Source organism: Pelodiscus sinensis, chromosome 2 (genome assembly GCF_052426305.1).
Source record: "Pelodiscus sinensis isolate ZL-2025 chromosome 2, ASM5242630v1, whole genome shotgun sequence".
In the NCBI taxonomy this organism is placed as follows: Eukaryota; Metazoa; Chordata; order Testudines; family Trionychidae; genus Pelodiscus; species Pelodiscus sinensis.
Window position 1 is genome coordinate 190,065,517 of NC_143053.1, and position 17,233 is coordinate 190,082,749.

The following is a 17,233-nucleotide window of genomic DNA, read 5'->3' on the forward strand; positions in this document are numbered from 1 at the left end:
GTTTTAAAAATGGCGCCCAAGATGGTGGCCGTCTTAAAGGGGCAGCCTCCTTTAAAAAAAATTAATTTTTTTCTTTGCTTGACAATTCTGGTGTGGGTCTTCGCATTTTTTCTGCTGCTGTTTTGGCTCTCTTTGTTAAATGGGTTGGCCCTGGGTTAGAACTTTCTGCCAGTGGAGGGCTCTTTAATTTAGCAGAAAATACACAATGAAATCCAATGGTTGAAAGTTTCAAGCTAAAGAAATTCAAACTAGAAATAAGGTGCACATTTTTAACAGAGAGGATCATTAACCATTGGAACAGCTTACTTAGGGACACAGAACCAGTCATCATCACTTGAAGGTTTTAAGAATGACATCCAGCCTTGTTTCAAGGATATGCTATAGCTCAAACATAACTTGATGCAGATGTTACTGAGTATGGCCTATGCTATGCAGAAAGACAGACTGGATTATCATACTAGTTCCATCAGGCCTTAACATTTTGACTTTTTGGGCTCTGATACAACCCCTGCACTAGATGAGCTATAGCCATTAATAAAATAAGTGCTGGTAGCACTTATTGTCCAGAATAAAATATGTTACAATTATTGCAATAAAAATACATTGTTTAAATGCTCTTCATATTGGGCTAGTTTTTTTAAATTAGCATGCTCATTTTGGGATTCAGTTTTGCAAGGCCCACTGAATTAATGCGAGTGGGTGGCTGACTTCAATGGAAATTGAGGGTACTCAACATCATCAAGAATAGTTCAGCACCTAACAGGATTGATCCCTTAATGACTTATTAGTGCAGTGTTTCCCTCCCCTCGCCCTGTGTTGTAAACTCCAGGATTTCCTCTGTTAATTGCAAATTGTGTTTTAGCTTTTGGCGGATTGTTGCTACTGTGATGTTGCAAAAACAGGCTGGAAATATTAGCAGAAAAGTAAATATTGCTGAAAAGGCAGCAGTGTTGCCATGAAAGGACAGTATGTTATTAAACTATTTGTGTGACTGAAGTACGGTTGAACTCCAGTGCTTTCTTGTTTAATTAAACTTGCCCTATAAAGCACAGTGAGAAAGGCAATTATTCAGATTTGCTGACTAGAAAAAAGGAGATTTCTTTTCCCATTCATCTTACACTAAACCAGTCAGCCAGGGACAAGAAGCGGTAGCGAGCATGAGGGGAAAGACACTTAAAAGCTAACAGGATGGTATTGCTACTGCAGTACATGGGAGACTCAGATAGGCTGGAAATAACAATGACAAACTTCCTCTATTCTTGTATTATGATTGTGAAACAGTATCATTAGCAGCATTACGGACTGTTGTCATGTCAAATCTCAATTCCCTCATCCAAAGCCCAGTGAGGCCAATAAGAGTCTTTCTATTGGCTTCAGTGGATCAGGGCCTCTGTCCAGATGCCTTAGGAATGAATTTTGAGAAACAGGCTGTGGTTCATAGTTCTGATTCTCACCCTACTTTTGTGATTAAGCCATTTATTTGGGGGTGAGAAATTACTATGCAAACTTGTCCTTGTAGCTTAAAACCCATGAGCACGTAAGGGCTATTTCCCATCACAGAGGAAAAATAATTGATGATTTAAACAGGACTGGCTCCTTTTAAATGGAATGGGGAGAAATGTTGTGATGGATGGCAGTTACACTGCAACATGGATGACTTACGGGTCAGAGAAATCATGACAGCTAAAAGTGTTGTTAAAGGATTTCTTAAATATAGCTTTCTGCTGTGTATCACTATAAAGCAATTAGAAAAGAGATGCTGTTGCGGGTATGTCAATACTAGTACAGTACTTCATGCTCCCTTACCTTACAGCAGGTTCCTGGGAGGTGCACTGCTGTCAATGAGAACAAGATCTTGGGATCTCAGACTACTCTATTTTACCCAAGCTTTCAAGTCCTGCCCATCACCATGGTATTGAGCACCTACTCCAGGGAACCAGACAAATCAGATTTAGGTTTGCAGTAGCCATCCGCTGACCTGGGGTGTAACATGCAGGAATGAGTGGGGGCACTGTCAAGCAGAGACAGGCTTTTAGAGTAGGCTTTGCTCTAGCTCACACAAAACAATGAAGAACCACTGCTTTCCAGAATCCTGCTTGCCTTCTTAATAGCATTAAATATAGGTCAGTCAGGTCAAGTGCACTAGTCAGGATAATAGCATGGGTCAAGAAGCATCTGCTCACCACTGTGCATGTGGATGTATCCCCCTGATGAATCAGATGTACATGCCTTCGGAAATGTATGTAAAACTAGTCAACCCCATGATAACAAAGCTAGTTTTACACGGACACAGGTGCTTCATCACTGGTTTATTTTTAAGGAATAAAAATACAAACAGTTCTCTAAGAAAAAAACATTACAATGTACAAATATAGTCACCTGCTACAACATGTGAGACAAACACAGAAAAGGTCAGATGATAAATAATGACATAAATCCCCCAAATTCTGTTTTGGTATTAATCAGAAACTGCACACTGGATAGTGTTAGTTCTAGATGTTCAAATCTGATATAGTGGGCCAGCTTTGCAAAACTGAGTTTCTTTGAAGGTCGGATGTCCACTGTTTTACTCTCCACTGCATGCCTCTCACATGGCTGGCCAGTTATGGAGAATACAGCCATATCCCTGACTCCTTCTCACCTCCTTTGGCACATTTCCCTCGGAGCATAGAGAGCACGGGAAGAGAATGGTACAGACCCTGAATGGAGTGAATTCTGCCTGTCTTTACATGGAACACACAGGTGGGGATTGTGGGAAAAGGAGAGACTCTTTATGTCCTTCACTATCTTTGGGCATGCATGTAGGGACCAAGTGCAACTGTAAATATTGGATTTATGTCACGTGATGCTAAACTAACTTTTGTTGCACAGTATTTAAAATAGAAGATAAGTCACACTTTCCCGTTTGAAGAGGATCTCTTCTTTGCTCTGTGCTTGGGGATTGTGCTCTGGGCACTGATCAACCCATGCAGGAATCTTTAGCAATCGCTGAGCCATCAGTCATCTCAAAATGATTACTAGCTATCAACAGAGATTTTTGGGTTAAATCAGGAAATGTTGTAATGAGATGCAGTCAGAGTTAATGGCATAAAACAGAAAGCAGTTACAGTGAGAGGCATGCAGAAAACAGCAGAGACAGGAACTCCGAGATGAGGATATAAATAAAAGGACAGGTGTTCTCCTTGGTTGTGTAATGTGATGGAAATTCAGTAATTGATCTATAAATAGAAGAGACAAAAGCAAAACATTCACAAAAGTACATGAAGGGCCATATCTTCAGTTGCTGTAAATCCATGGGCGTCAATGTTATTAAATGACTTACGCTGGCTGCATATATGATCCTACATGTTTATGGTAAGCAGGGACAAAAACAGCATTTGTCAGAAAACATTCATCAAAGCACATGAAAGTGCCTAACGTTACGGACTGCACTCTGTGAACAGAGTTGTGATAAACTGATGCTAATAAAGATGGGTACGTCTACACTACAGCGCTAGTTCGAACTAACTTAGTTCGAATTAGTTAATTCGAACTAAGCTAGTTCGAACTAACGCATCTAGAACTAAAAACTAGTTCGAACTAGCGTTTTGCTAGTTCGAACTAGTAAGTCCACATTGAGTGGACTCTGAACAGGGCTTAAGGATGGCCGGAAGCAGTGCCGGCAGGGCATAAAAGGAGGACTTAGAGCATGGAGATGCTGTCTCAGGCTAGCCGAGGGCTGCGCTTAAAGGGTCCCGACCCCCACCCCGGACACACAGTTCTAAGGGGTGCCCCGCTTGCAAAGAAGTTCTGGCTTGGAGTGCCCTGAGTGCCCACACTGGGCACATCACACCACTCGGCCATCAGCCCGGCTGCACTTGCCGCAGGCTGCCATCTGGGGAGAGGGAGTAATTGGGGGGCTGCAGGAGAGCTTCCACCCCCAGAAGCCCGCAGAGCCAGCCCAGTCCTCCCCATCGGGGGCTCGTACCCCATTCCTCCCTCACCTCCTTCCACTTGCCCTTCCCTAGCCCCCCTTCTTATTGATGTACAAAATAAAGATAACGTTTCTTCCAACATTGACTCTGTCTTTATTGAACAAAACTGGGGGAGACTGGGAAAAGGAGGTGGGAGAGGGGAAGAGAAAGGCTGGGAGAGGGGAGGGCAACTAACATGATCAGGGGTTGGGAACAGGTCCCAGATGAAGAGAGGCTACAGAGACTGGGACTGTTCAGCTTAGAAAAGAGGAGACGGAGGGGGGACAGGATAGAGGTCTCTAAAAGCAGGGGTTGGGTGGAGAGGGTGCATTCAAAAAAGTTCTTCCTGAGTTCCCATCAAGAAGGACTAGAGGACACCAAAGGAAAGGAATGGGTAGCAGGCTTGAAACTAGTAAGAGAAAGTTGTTGTTGTTGTTGACAAAGCAAATAGTTAACCTGTGGAACTCCTTGCTGCAGGAGGCTGTGAAGGCTAGAACTAGAACAGAGTTGAAAGGGAAGTGAGATAAAGTGATGGAGGTTGGGTCCATGGAGTCCTATTAGCCAGAGGGTAGGAGTGGTATCCCTGCCCAAAGTTTGTGGAAGGCTGGAGAGGGATGGCACGAGACAAATGGCTTGGTCATTGTCTTCGGTCCATCCCCTCCAGGGTCCCTAGGGTTGGCCGCTGTTGGCAGACAGGCTACTGGGCTAGATGGACCTTTGGTCTGACCCAGTACGGCCATTGTAAGCTCAGGGCTCAGTGTCGGGGGTCTCAGTGGACCCCCTTGATTTTCATGCACACCTGGTCCTGGGTGGCCAGGCTGGCAGCTCTCCTGCCCTAGACGGCCACTTTCCTGTGCCTAGTGCGGAGATCGTGGACGAGGTCCACGATGTCCGCACTAGCCCAGGAAGGTGCCCGCCTCTTGCGGTCCAGGGCAAGCTCCTGGGAGCCGCCAGCCTGGTCCCGGCAAGAGGGGGTGGGCTGGGGGGCATCGGGTGGGTGGCTCTGTGCCGTGCCAGGTGCAGGGTCTGCTAGCTGGGTGCTGGCAGGCTTGCACCTGGCACGGGCACCGTAGCCAGCCCGTGCCCCTTTAAGGGGTCCGGGGCCGGGAGGGGGGCATAGAGTTTCCCTGGTGTTGGCCAGAGTGGCCACCAGGGAAACCTGGGGAGGGCTAGCCTCCCACTAGTTCGAACTAAAGGGCTACACAGCCCTTAGTTCGAACTAGCTAGTTCGAACTAGGCGTTAGTCCTCGTAAAATGAGGTTTACCTAGTTCGAACTAAGCGCTCCGCTAGTTCGATTCAAATTCGAACTAGCGGAGCGCTAGTGTAGCGCATAGGAAAGTTAGTTCGAACTAACGTCCGTTAGTTCGAACTAACTTTCTAGTGTAGACATACCCTAAGAAATGCAGACAACACTAGGATGACTAGATTCTTTCAGTTTCTTAATTAACTCATATATTCAGACTCTGTGTCACAGTTACAGACAACCCTAAAAAAAGAAAGGGACATGTTTATATTTTGCTTCCTGGGTGTATTTTTGGAATGCCAGTAGCTAAATCAGAACAAATACTAAAGTCAACTGGGCTCAGCCTGAGAGAGCTCTGATCAGGTTACAGTGGTCACCCTTAAAACTTGGCCAGTCACCTCAATGTTTGCAGTACTGCTGAGGGAATGTTATTTAATTTTTGCTGGCAAGTGGCAATTTTTTAACCGTGATCATTCAACATATTTTGGTTAATTTTTCTACACACTATCAGTTAAATTCTAAAAATCTAAGACCATCTATGCCTAAATTTTAGCTTCAGTGCTTTAAAATGAAATGCTGGTCTCGATTTTTTTCTTGTTCCAAACCCCAACTCCTTTACTTATTTATTGATCTGAGGCAGGGTAATTCTGAAGTGATTCATTCAACAGTACATTTATAAACATAGAAAATATGAGGTCATTTATTTTTTGGTAGACTGTTTACTCCAGTAAATTGTTTCATAAACTAAGATAGATTAAGTTTCTGTTCCAAGATCAGGAAGAAAATTCTTATGAAGAGAAAAGCGCTTTCTGGTTTTCCTCAGCCAATATAATTGTGAAATCTTTTGCTTTAAGAACTGACATTTCACTAAAGTTAAAAAGTCTGTTTCCATTTGAAATTTATCATATAAAAGCTTTAGATGCTGTGTACAATTTAGCTTAAATATTAATGTCTATTGAAGGGAGTAATCACAGCCCTGTAGCTTTTCTGCATGGCCCAATTTTTTAATAGGTATTACATACGTATCACAGAGCCAGTCTCAGCATTATCATTTACCTTATGGTAAAAGATTATCAGTTGGATCTTCAGCAACTGTAAATCAGCATAGCTCCTTTGACTGTCGTGGCACACCACCATTTAAAGTCTGCTGAGGTTCTGGCCGCAAAACTCTAACAAAGTAGGATCTTTCCAATTGTCAAGACATCAAACGGTACTAAAATAACTGCAGTTGAGCATGTTTTCCTCCTACTGTTGCTTAATCTAAAACTCTGTAAATGAGCTTGCTTCAGAGCTGTTGGTGTGGTTCAGCAGCCATTGTTCACAATCACAGGTGAGCAGCCTCCTATGACTGAAGCCTTTGCAAAGATTTACATTTTAATACAACATAATAGTAAATAAATAGGAAGATCTTTATCTATATTGTGGAACAGTCTGCCCTGGCTAAGGAATGAATTCTGCAGCACAGACAACACATACTGTTTAATTTTAACTTCTTAATGGCTTTGGAAACATGCATATTCACCCAATTGAATGCTAGTAGCCTTCCTGAAGATAACTGCAATTTGCGTGAGTTCATTATTTCTGAAGGCCTAGCAGCATCAGAAGAATTACATCACTTAAAATGGAAGTCAGTCCATTTTTAAACCTGCTAAAACCACCCTGTTGGTACATTCTATCTGTCTTGGAACTGCATAGACCAAAATCCAATAAAACTAATGTAAACAGTTAGAGATTAGTAACGTAGTTTTCCAAAGGAGCAGCAATGCAACATACAAATTCCCATGATATTTTTCAAAAATGGTAGTGCACTATGCAATGCATAAATGATTGTTCCTTAAATGTGTATTTTCAACAATAAAACAGTTATGATTAACAAAGTTTAAGCTAGTTGAAAAAATGTCCAAATAGCTTTCATAATTTTTTTTAATTTTGAAAAATGTCAACAATAGCAAAAATTTCCATGAAATTTAAATTTTTGCACAGTGGTTCCCCCAAATGCTTAACACTTGGAGAAATAAATGACTATACCACAATGCAATGTGCATGGCACTATAGTGAAAATACACTCTAACAGGGATAGTATGCTAATAATGATCTTTCCACTAGCATAGCACTTTCCATAAGACCTGTTTGTCCACCACTCTATCCAATGGCCTAATGTTTTCTTCCATGCTGTCCTTTCGCAGAAAATGCCTTTCCTCCACTACTCTGTGAAGCCACTATCTTGTCCTCTTCCGAGTCCTTTTAAAATCTACTTCTGGTGTGGGTCCCCATTGGAAATTACTACATGATCTGGCTAGTAGGAATGACTTGTCCCTATTTTATGTGAGTAGTTCTATGTTAGCAAGCATCCATCTTGGCACATGTGATTATGGACCAGCTATGTGCACAGGGCTGGATTACCCAATAGGCAGACTAAGCACGTGCTTAGGACACCAGCAAAGCAGGGGCACCAAAAATAAATAAATAAATAAATGAGATTTTACGGTATAGTATTGTTTTTATTTTGAATTACATATGGGGGGGGACGGACACCATAACCTTTTCAGTGCTTAGGGACTCTAAAGGTCTTAATCCAGCCCTGTATGTGCATATCATTATTTCTCTTCTTCACCCTCTCCAATTTCATTCTATATCTGTTATATCCACTTATTATATCTTGTGTGTAACTGAGCTGTAAACACTTTGGTGAATTGTAAATTGAACTGTAAACACTTGGTCTTGTACAATACCAAGCAGACCAGAGCCTGGCTCCTGACTGGGGTCTCTGGTGCGAGCCTAACACACACAATAATAATCAGAGGATCTTACAGTGTTTTGGAAACCTTAATTCATTAAAGTTTCACACTACATCAGTGGCCTGCGTAATGATTGCTCTCATGCTGCAGATGGGGAGTCTGAGGCTTAATTAAAGAAGGGATATGAGCTTGGAGGAAGACTGTGGTAGAGCCAAGAATAAAATCTAGAGCTGGGCTGAAAAGATGTCAAAACCATTTTTCAATAAATAACAAAGAAAAAAGTTATTAAAATGGTGTCAAAACACTTTTCCTCACACAGTTCTACCAGAATCTGCAGCCCTTGATTCACAGTATTATCATTTTAATTATCACCAGGCTGGTCTTCCTTCATGTTGATGGTAAATCTGTTTTAACCGTTGACGAGACTAATGCAAATAGGTTGCTTAATAAAGAGTTCATAGAATTGTATTCAGTTATGTTTTAGGGGTGGTTTCCTAAAATAGCAGATTTGATTGAAGTCTAGAGTGTTCTCTTGTACAGTAAGCTTTACAAATAACATGCCTATGAGATTAAAATATTTAATTTTGGGTGGTGGATCTTTCTCACATGCTCAGGATCTAACTGGTTGCCATATTTGGGGTCAGGAAGGCATTTTTCCCCAAAGTCGGATTGGCAAATTGTTTTTTAGTCTTTTTCTGATGCTTCAGTCACAGGTCACTTGAAGGTTTAAACTAATGTACATGGTGGATTTGCTATAACTTGAAATATTTAAATCATGATTTGAGGACTTCAATAATTTAGTCCAAGGTTAAGGATCAATCACAGGAATGGGTGAGTGAGGTTCTATAGCCTGCAGTGTGCATGAGGTCAGACTAGATCATCATAATGGTCCCTTCTGGACTTAAAGTCTGTAAATCTAATTCCTTGCATTTGTTTAAGATGTTGTGATGCACAGCAGGTTGTCAGGAAACCAATTTTAAACTACTGTAACTAGTACCTTGAGAGGGGCAGGCAGTGCTAATATACTTTAAGAACCCAAGAGAAAATCCCAAACCCATGAAGCCTCAGTGTGGGTTACCAGGTAGTCTGTCTATCAGTAGATTGCTTTCAGTCTTGTCTCACAGCCCACTAATGCACACACCTGCAGCCTTCTGAGAAGAGACAGCATTGCAGAAGGCACCGATTCAGCTGCTCCCAGGTGTGGCAACCAACTGGTACCATTAACATGTGTATCTTGTTTAGAATGTGGTTGCACCCAAAGTGCATGATACACTTTTAAATCACAGCTGGAGACAGTGCTCTGTAGAGCACACAAAATATCTAGTACTGGGCAGTAGCTGTTTTGTGAGTGTATGCAAAGCATGTTACACGCTTAGCCTCTGCTGGGAATTCTTGGCAGCTCTCCAGCACTGATCTGCACTGCACTTACTTAGTCCAAGGGCTTCAGACTCTGCTTTCAATCCCTGGAGATAGGGACTAACAGAGGGGAAAATACGATCTTCATAATAAGGTACAAATATGAATAATTATAGAACCCAGCTGGGATTCTCTGTGTGGAAGTTACCAATTGGCTGGAATGAACAAACTGCACACAGCCTTGCTCCCTGGTGTGCAGAGAAATGGCAAAGGTTGCCCCACCCCCCTATCCTCTTACTCTGATGGATTCTATTCCTCTGGTGGCACTGAACTGATAGGGGGGAGTGATAAGAGCGCCCATCAGTGCAGGTAAGGAGCAATCCCCACATGCACCTGAAGGCAAAGACTGCAATGTGCTGCCAAAGCTGGATCCCATTCACAAAGGATGGAGAAGGCTTCTTGGACAGTCCCCAATCTCCCACCAGACTTAATATTTTTAAAATGTAGGTAGGCAGTATACTGTATTTAAGAGGCCTCACTGCCTACTGCCAATGTTACATTGACAAAGTACTACATTAGGATAGGATACTGAATCTCAAAACCTGGGCTAGAAACTTTACGATTTTCTTCATTGTTTCTAAAATAATTTGAAAATACCTAAAACATGATGCAGTGTGAAAACTAACAGTTTCTTTTTAATTTAAATCTCTTGATTACTGCACATCTGCCTGCTTTGAATATTTATTTCTAAATTATCTTGAAGATTTAACTTAGATGATCTGTAGTTCTCTAGCCCTGGCTTTTAAATCTCAACCATTTCAAGCTGATCTCAGTAATCCATCTGTAAATCTCTGTATTAGAACCAGATTTACAATACGCCAATCAAGGTTTGATTGGGGTATTGTAAATCTGGTCCTAATGCAGACTTAGAGCTGGAATTCAGATCAACTTGGAATGAAATACCTAGGACTCAAGCAAGCACATGTTCAATAGAAAAATCTTTTATGCAGAACATTCCTTCCCTTAAAGGTGACCTGCAAAGAATTTCTTTAAAAGTGGGAATTGTGTCCGTTCCCTCTATAAATGGATGTATAAAGCCAGTGATTTTTAAAAAGAAATTCCTGAGGGTTTTCATTTAGAATTATCAGTTTGTTTTTTCCTGCTTTTGCTGAAAAATAGCAAGAAGTACTAGGATGATTATTTTTACCTCTTACCTGAAGAAGAAAAGGTGTTGACTCTTTAGCATAGAGCTCCTTTACCAAATATATCAAATAATAATTGAAGGAAAATTGGGGCTGGTTTGTTAGCAGCTAAATTTAAAAGAGTCTGCCTAAAAATCCCTTTGCCTCTTAATCACTGAACATTCACTTATTTGGTTTACATAATTTCACTACATTTTCTGCCATGGCAGGAGACTACTGTTTAGATGGGTTCTGAATTTCTAGTGAAAAAGACAAAAAACCCCACAAACTTTTTTCAAACACGGTTCCAAGCATTATTTATAGATCAAAAAGGAAGAAAAAAAAGAGGGGAGAAGGAAGGCATGAACCTATTATTTTTCTTTGCAGATACCTTTTAAAATAAATACACCTTTCTAAAGATTAAGCAAACAATTCTTTTGAATCTGCTTTGCCTCTCATTTTACCAGGAATCTCGTTCATTGTTTATGTCATATATATGGTAACAACAAGACTTCACATCCATGTTATTTAAGCTCAAGTGAAACGAGTTCCTGGAAGAGATTGTTTTAATAAAATTAATTTTTGGTTTGTCCTCCATTATATTTTCTGGCACTCCTGTACTCACTTGTGAGAGATATTTATCTCCTTGACAATAAGCATCTCAGGTATGGCTAGCCACTATCTCTGACAGGGCTGTGTCATCATGCAAAAAAAAAAAAAAACCCAGTGTGAAAACAATGAGAGTTAGCAGTCTACATAACTACGAGGTTCTGGTCCTGAACTTCTACTGTCAGAAAACTAGACAAGGTCAATCATGGACAGTACTGACCTTGTGTAGCTGCTTCACAATAACTACACATGCCTTGCCTCCACTAGGATTTTGCAGCAGGACAGTCAACGGTGTGTTAGCTATCCATGGCTAAAACCAGTTAAAGATATATATATATTTATTTACAGTGAAGACAAAACTTAAGAGCACCTATGAAGGTCTATGATATGTTGCTAAGAAGTGTCCTGACACACTAAGAGGAGTGACAGAACAGTCTGTTGAAGACATACTCTCATTCTCTAGTGTTAACTAATGGGCAATTTACGAGAGGTAGCTAATAGATTTGTAACAGCTAGTGTGGACATTCCACACAAGCTTGCTCCAGATTACAAAGATTTTTTTTTCCTTTAGGGTAAAGAACAAACTTCTGTACCCTGGATCAAATGTGTTGGTGAGTCTTCACATTAACTTTTGCAAATATGCTTAGCTTGGAAGGCCCCTGTTGTCATGACAAAAACAAATCTGCAAGTGACAGATATTTAGTAGCCAAGATAAGAATGATGGATTTGGCTTTAGAGGCAGATTACCCCTATATTGAACAGGCAATCAAGACAAGTCTGCTGCCTCCTGGTAGGTGAAGCTATTACATCGCGGGGGTGGAATAGCTTGGCAGACTGAAGCAGAGGCATGACATGCAAAACTTAACTTAGCAAATAAGTATCTGTATATTCCGGGAATGTAAGTAAGGGCTTAATTTCTGTGCCATCACTTCCACCTACAGAACACATTTCAATATTGGATCATTAATTAGAGAGAGCAAAACAGAGTTAGACTGGAATATCTAGAACCACTTAAATCACTACAGGAGTTTCAGACTTTAGTAATTAGTATACCCAGCTTTCCCTTCCTGACAAACCTCTATCCTGGATCCTACTAGGTTACTGCCACCCCCTTCTGCTTCATTTGTACACATACTAATCCACATTTTGAGGCTGTTTGGTTCTAAGTCTCATGATTATAAAACAAGTTGCACTGTTAGAGCACACACAATTGAATAAGAGGGTAGAACAGCTAAGGATTTAATTTGGTAAACCAATGCAATTAAACAAAAAGGAACCACTGTTAAATGTTCACTAGGAGCAGCTCCATCAGGTCTGCTAGTAGGAAACACTTCTCCAAATCCTTGGGATAGGTTGCATATGTCCTTTCATAGACTTCTGTATGTGCTGCATGCTGGGTCCTCTTCTTTAGGTTTCAAGCCAACACCTATAGCAGAAAGAGCACGTCTGTCAGGCACCTACTATTGTAAACACATTTTATTTAAAAGCATCAGAACAGTTGTAACCCTTACTCTTTTACCAGCTATAAACTGAGTACTATTCATGCCTGCAATCATTCCAGTGTTGATGCGCCAAAACAAATCTAATGGTGTAAGAAAGAGAAGCAGTTCAGTACTGATTCAGAATTTACCCTGAAGATTTTACAAATATAATGAATTTTTAAATCTCTGCAGGCTCTCTCTCAAACTGTCAGTTGGGAATAGAAGGAGTATCTCTTTGAAGCCATAATGATGTGTTCAATGTTCATGTGTCTGTGTGACTTCTGAATGCAATGAAAGTAGTTTAGTTGAAGGAATAATAACTGGGTACCAGCTATTGTCAGGTTTGCAGTTAAGTCCTTCTGCATATTTAATTTTCTCATCTTTGCTAATTATTTTTAAACTAAAACTCAGAGGTTATGAAGCCTCCATGGAACCTCCTCTTGCCAAGGAAGACGTAAACTTGAAAATATAAAAACACATTCCTTCAAAAGGCAAACTACATCGATTTAGCTCACTCCAGCAACAACAAAACAAAAAAACCCAAGCAATCTCAAAATCATTCATGCTCAGCAAAAGTGACTGTGAAAAATACTGGAGACTACACATATTTAAGCAATAAATTTCTGTTTCCCCTAGTCTCCTACTGGTTGCCATAATTCTACTGAAAAGTGACTGTGAGAGAGATGCTTGCTACAGGTTTCAAAATACGAAGGAAGCTCTTTACAGTTACATGTACGCAGTTCAGAAAAAGTCAGTAAGTACCCTCATACTAAAGAGCAGAATGTGTCCCTTGTTATTTATGCACTGTTTATACTGTCAACAAATAAAGTGCTATCATTGTGATCCATTAGGGGTCTGGGCAGGAGTTAGGGGGCAGGATTGGGCTTAGAGCTGGAGTGTGTGATTGGGGTGTGGGGCACTTAGCTGAGGCAGCTCTTGTTTGGTGGTGGTGGGAACACGTGGCTCTGTGCAGCCCCACATGTGCCTTCAAGCCCCGCCCCCACAGCTCCCATTGGCTGCGATTCACGGTCAATGGGAGCTGCAGAGAGGGAGCTAGCCCTGGGCTGGGGGGGGGAGGGAAGAGGGAGGCAGGAATGGTATTGTGCAGAGCTGTCTCCCCTGCCAGGAAAGACTGGCTCAGAACACAGGAGCTTCAGCTGCTGCAGCTCAGAGCCCTGGGCTAAAAGGAGCTCCCTGAGCCAAGGACCTTATGCTGCAGCCTCTAAAGCTCCTTTCTTAATCTGGCCCTGGCCACAAGCTGGATCCAGCCTGCTGGCTGTATGTTCCCCACCCTTGCATTAGAACATTGAGAAAATCTCCAGCTGCTTGTCTTAGTTTTCCAAGAGGGCATCTCTCAAACAGTCTTTCTCCAGCAAGCACACCATTTTTAAGGGTTCTTTTATTCTCAATTCCAGAATGACACAGAGGCTCTGAATACTTCTTGATTAATCAAACATTCTTTTAAAAGCACACATGCAGGGAGTGAAATTCCTGACCCCACTTAACCAATGACAAAACTCCAACTGATTTCAGGAGAGGAGGGCAGAATTTCATCCCCAGGTACTTTTGGTAACAAGGTACATTATGATCAGTGTACCTGGTACATTTGGCAATAGCACTAATTAAAGCAGAACTGAGCCTTTTCCACAACAATTTGAAATTGAATAGTTTCACAAACGATACCTAAAAGAGGGGGTGCTGTCTGGTAGAGTTTCACAATTGCTGACTGTAATAAAATGAAACATAGGTTTCAATGAACTTCCAAGTTTGTACTCTGTAAGAATAGTTATCCCATCAGTTTAAAAAATTCATAATTTAAGTCAATAAAGTTATTTCATACAGAGCCTTGAATTAAAATAGCAGGGCAAAGTTTACTGTATTTTAAATCCAGAAGCATTCTGTTTAAAAAAGCTTCAGTGTATTTACTTGAGTTTATTTATTAAACTTAACATGTGATACAAGGGACATGTAAAAACTTGGGAAAAAAAGTAGCATCCATTTACATATTTCCCAATGAAGTCCATCACCACAAACAAGAGAAAAGCAGTTTTAACAAACAAGACAGTAGTTTTAACAAACGAGACAGCTAGTTGAAGATTAAATGTGGTCATCAAGAAAATAAAACAAAATGGCAATGCAACTTAAATCATTCAGGTAATACTAAACTCCAAAAACAGGTTAATGTTATAGCACAGCTGGAATTAGCATGGGGGGAAAACAGCCCCTGAAAACTTGAGGTAAAGCTGAAAAGTCAACACCTGAGAAACTTAGAAGATGTATTCATTTTATACTACCTTAGAGTCAGATTCTGGTTCCTCAAGATTGCTCTGTATCACTCTGATGATACAATACAGCCTTAAAGTTGGCTTAATTAGATTCCTAATCATAGGGAAATCCCCATGTGGCTTTATGGTTTATGCTATCTCCTGTGCACTCCTGGATGTAGAGCACATAGCCAGGGCCCTGCAATCTTCATCCAATGCCTGGATGTCAGTCTGACTGATAGAGACGTTTTCAGGCAGACGAACATAAGCTATAATACGACTGAAGCCATTTCTTTCTTGCATGGACCAGATCAGCATCTCTGAAGTCATGGTAACACAAAGGTTCTCCATCTCCCCTTCCAATATGGCCAAGCCCCACAATCTGCTGTGTAAGTCTAAAACTTTAGCATGATCATAATTCAAAAACCAAACTTTCCTTTTTTTCCACTGTATCTAATTACTTAGCAATGTAAAGTATATAAAATATTTGTTTTTGTCATAATTAAATGTTATCTGTCTGTTTGAGTCACTTTGGCTAAATCCAAAATAAAAGGAATTCTCTTCTACTGGTAGAATTAAATGCTAGGTAGAACTACATTTATAAGAGTCCTTAGAAAAAGTAAATGAAACTTTGAAACACCCATAAGTCAAGAAAAAAAAAAAGATAAAAGGTCAGCCTCAAAAGGTGCTCAGCAAAAATGGCTTGCTTATGAGGTTTGTAGAATGCCTAAAATTACTGGATGGCTTTTTCCTTCTAAAAATTTCCCCTCCTGGTTGTTTTTTTCTCTTTTACACATTTTTATCTGGTTGTCTATCTTGGAGGACTCTATGGTCTTTAGCAAAAAAAGGTGCACTTTTAACATGTGTTGAAATCCTTGTGGTGACAAAGCATGTGTAGTTTAAGACATGTTAACTGGCTGAAGTAAAACCTATGGGAGAGCCTCAGGTTTACCTTGACCATAAAACGACAATTGCCTTGTGTACAGTAGTATTTTAACATATTTGTGTTAACATGCAAAAAAAAAAAAAAATTCCTGCTGTGAAGACAAGGCCTATGATAACTTGAGAACACATTATTACATCACAAGAAGCAGAGACTAACAGTGAGCATCTGAGAAGGGTAGAGATATTTACAGAGACTATTTTAATTTTTTGTTGTACTCAGTGGGTGCATCTAGACTGGCAAGATTTTGCCAGTTGTCTACACTGGCCGCTTGAATTTGCGCAAGAGCACTGACTTTATAATGTACAAAATCAGTGCTTCTTGCGCAAATACTTTCAGGCTCCCGCTTGGGAAAAAGCCATCTTGCGCAAGAATACTTGCTCAAGAGGGCCAGTGTAGACAGGGAAGAACTGTTTTGCACAAAAAAGCCCCGATGGCTAAAATGGCGATTGGGGCTTTCTTGCACAAAATCGCATCTAGATTGGCCACGGATGCTTTTGCGCAAAAGCATCCGTGCCAATCTAGATGCGCTTTTGCGGAAATACTTTTAAGGGAAAAACTTTTCCATTAAAAGTATTTCTGCAAAATCATGCCAATCTAGATGCAACCAGTACCAGTTTCATTCTGTCACTATGAGATTATGGGGACTAAAGGCAGCTTTAGCAAAGATTCAAGTCTACTGATTCAATTAAGGTGACTATTCACAATATATATTTGAGATCTCTAATACAGGCAGTCATTGCCATAAGTCCAAGATACGTTCCAAAATACTTGGACTTAGAGAGAAACAACTAAAAACGGGGATTTTTTTCCCCTCCACAGCTAACTTTCATTTGTGCAATTTTTGTTTTGCATGACTTAAGTGCAGGGACTGAGAGGACTTGTAGGGAACTAATGTGTTATAAGCGTCAATGACTTTACTGTGGAATGGATGTATACCGGGGCGACTTATAGCGGGGATACCCTATACATCTTCCACACAAAGGCTCAAAATATTCCCAATATTTGATCATTGCTTAAATTTATCAGCAGAGAGGGCTTAAAATCTCATCTCCAGTATTCTGGAGTTTGTTGGGTTTTGTAGTTTTAAAGTATACTGTATAACATGGCAATTCAGAGTAATCTCAAGAAAACAAAAACATCCAAACTATTTTTTACTCTCCCCTCCCCCCCAGAGGAGAAAGGAAAAAAAGTATGTCATTTTACAATATATATTACTGAGTAAAGCATTCATGTAAAAAATCCTACCCATTACCAAATGCAAATAAAAGAAAATTGGTCCACAGACACTATTCACAAAAAAACCAGGATGAAAAAATGTACTTATAAGCAGGCCCATAGTCTACTTTTTTAAAATAAAATAAAAAAACACCACCCCATAAACTGTCCAATTCACCTAGCAATTTTTCTCCTGGTATTGATCCTCTTCTCAGAACAGCAGTTGTATTTGGGAAGATTGCTAAT

General features: G+C 40.5%; 1 protein-coding gene across 7 annotated transcripts in view; it reads right to left on the bottom strand.

Moving 5' to 3' along the window:
- Positions 1-5,354: 5,354 nt before the first annotated feature.
- The window catches only part of LRRC3B (leucine rich repeat containing 3B), an 84,783-nt gene continuing 72,904 nt past the window's right edge, over positions 5,355-17,233 (bottom strand). For all 7 annotated transcript variants that reach the window (XM_075922014.2, XM_089776626.1, XM_075922013.2 and 4 more), the window contains one exon: positions 5,355-12,507. The gene's annotated coding sequence lies outside the window, so the exon portion shown is untranslated. The remainder of the gene's footprint in view (positions 12,508-17,233) is intronic.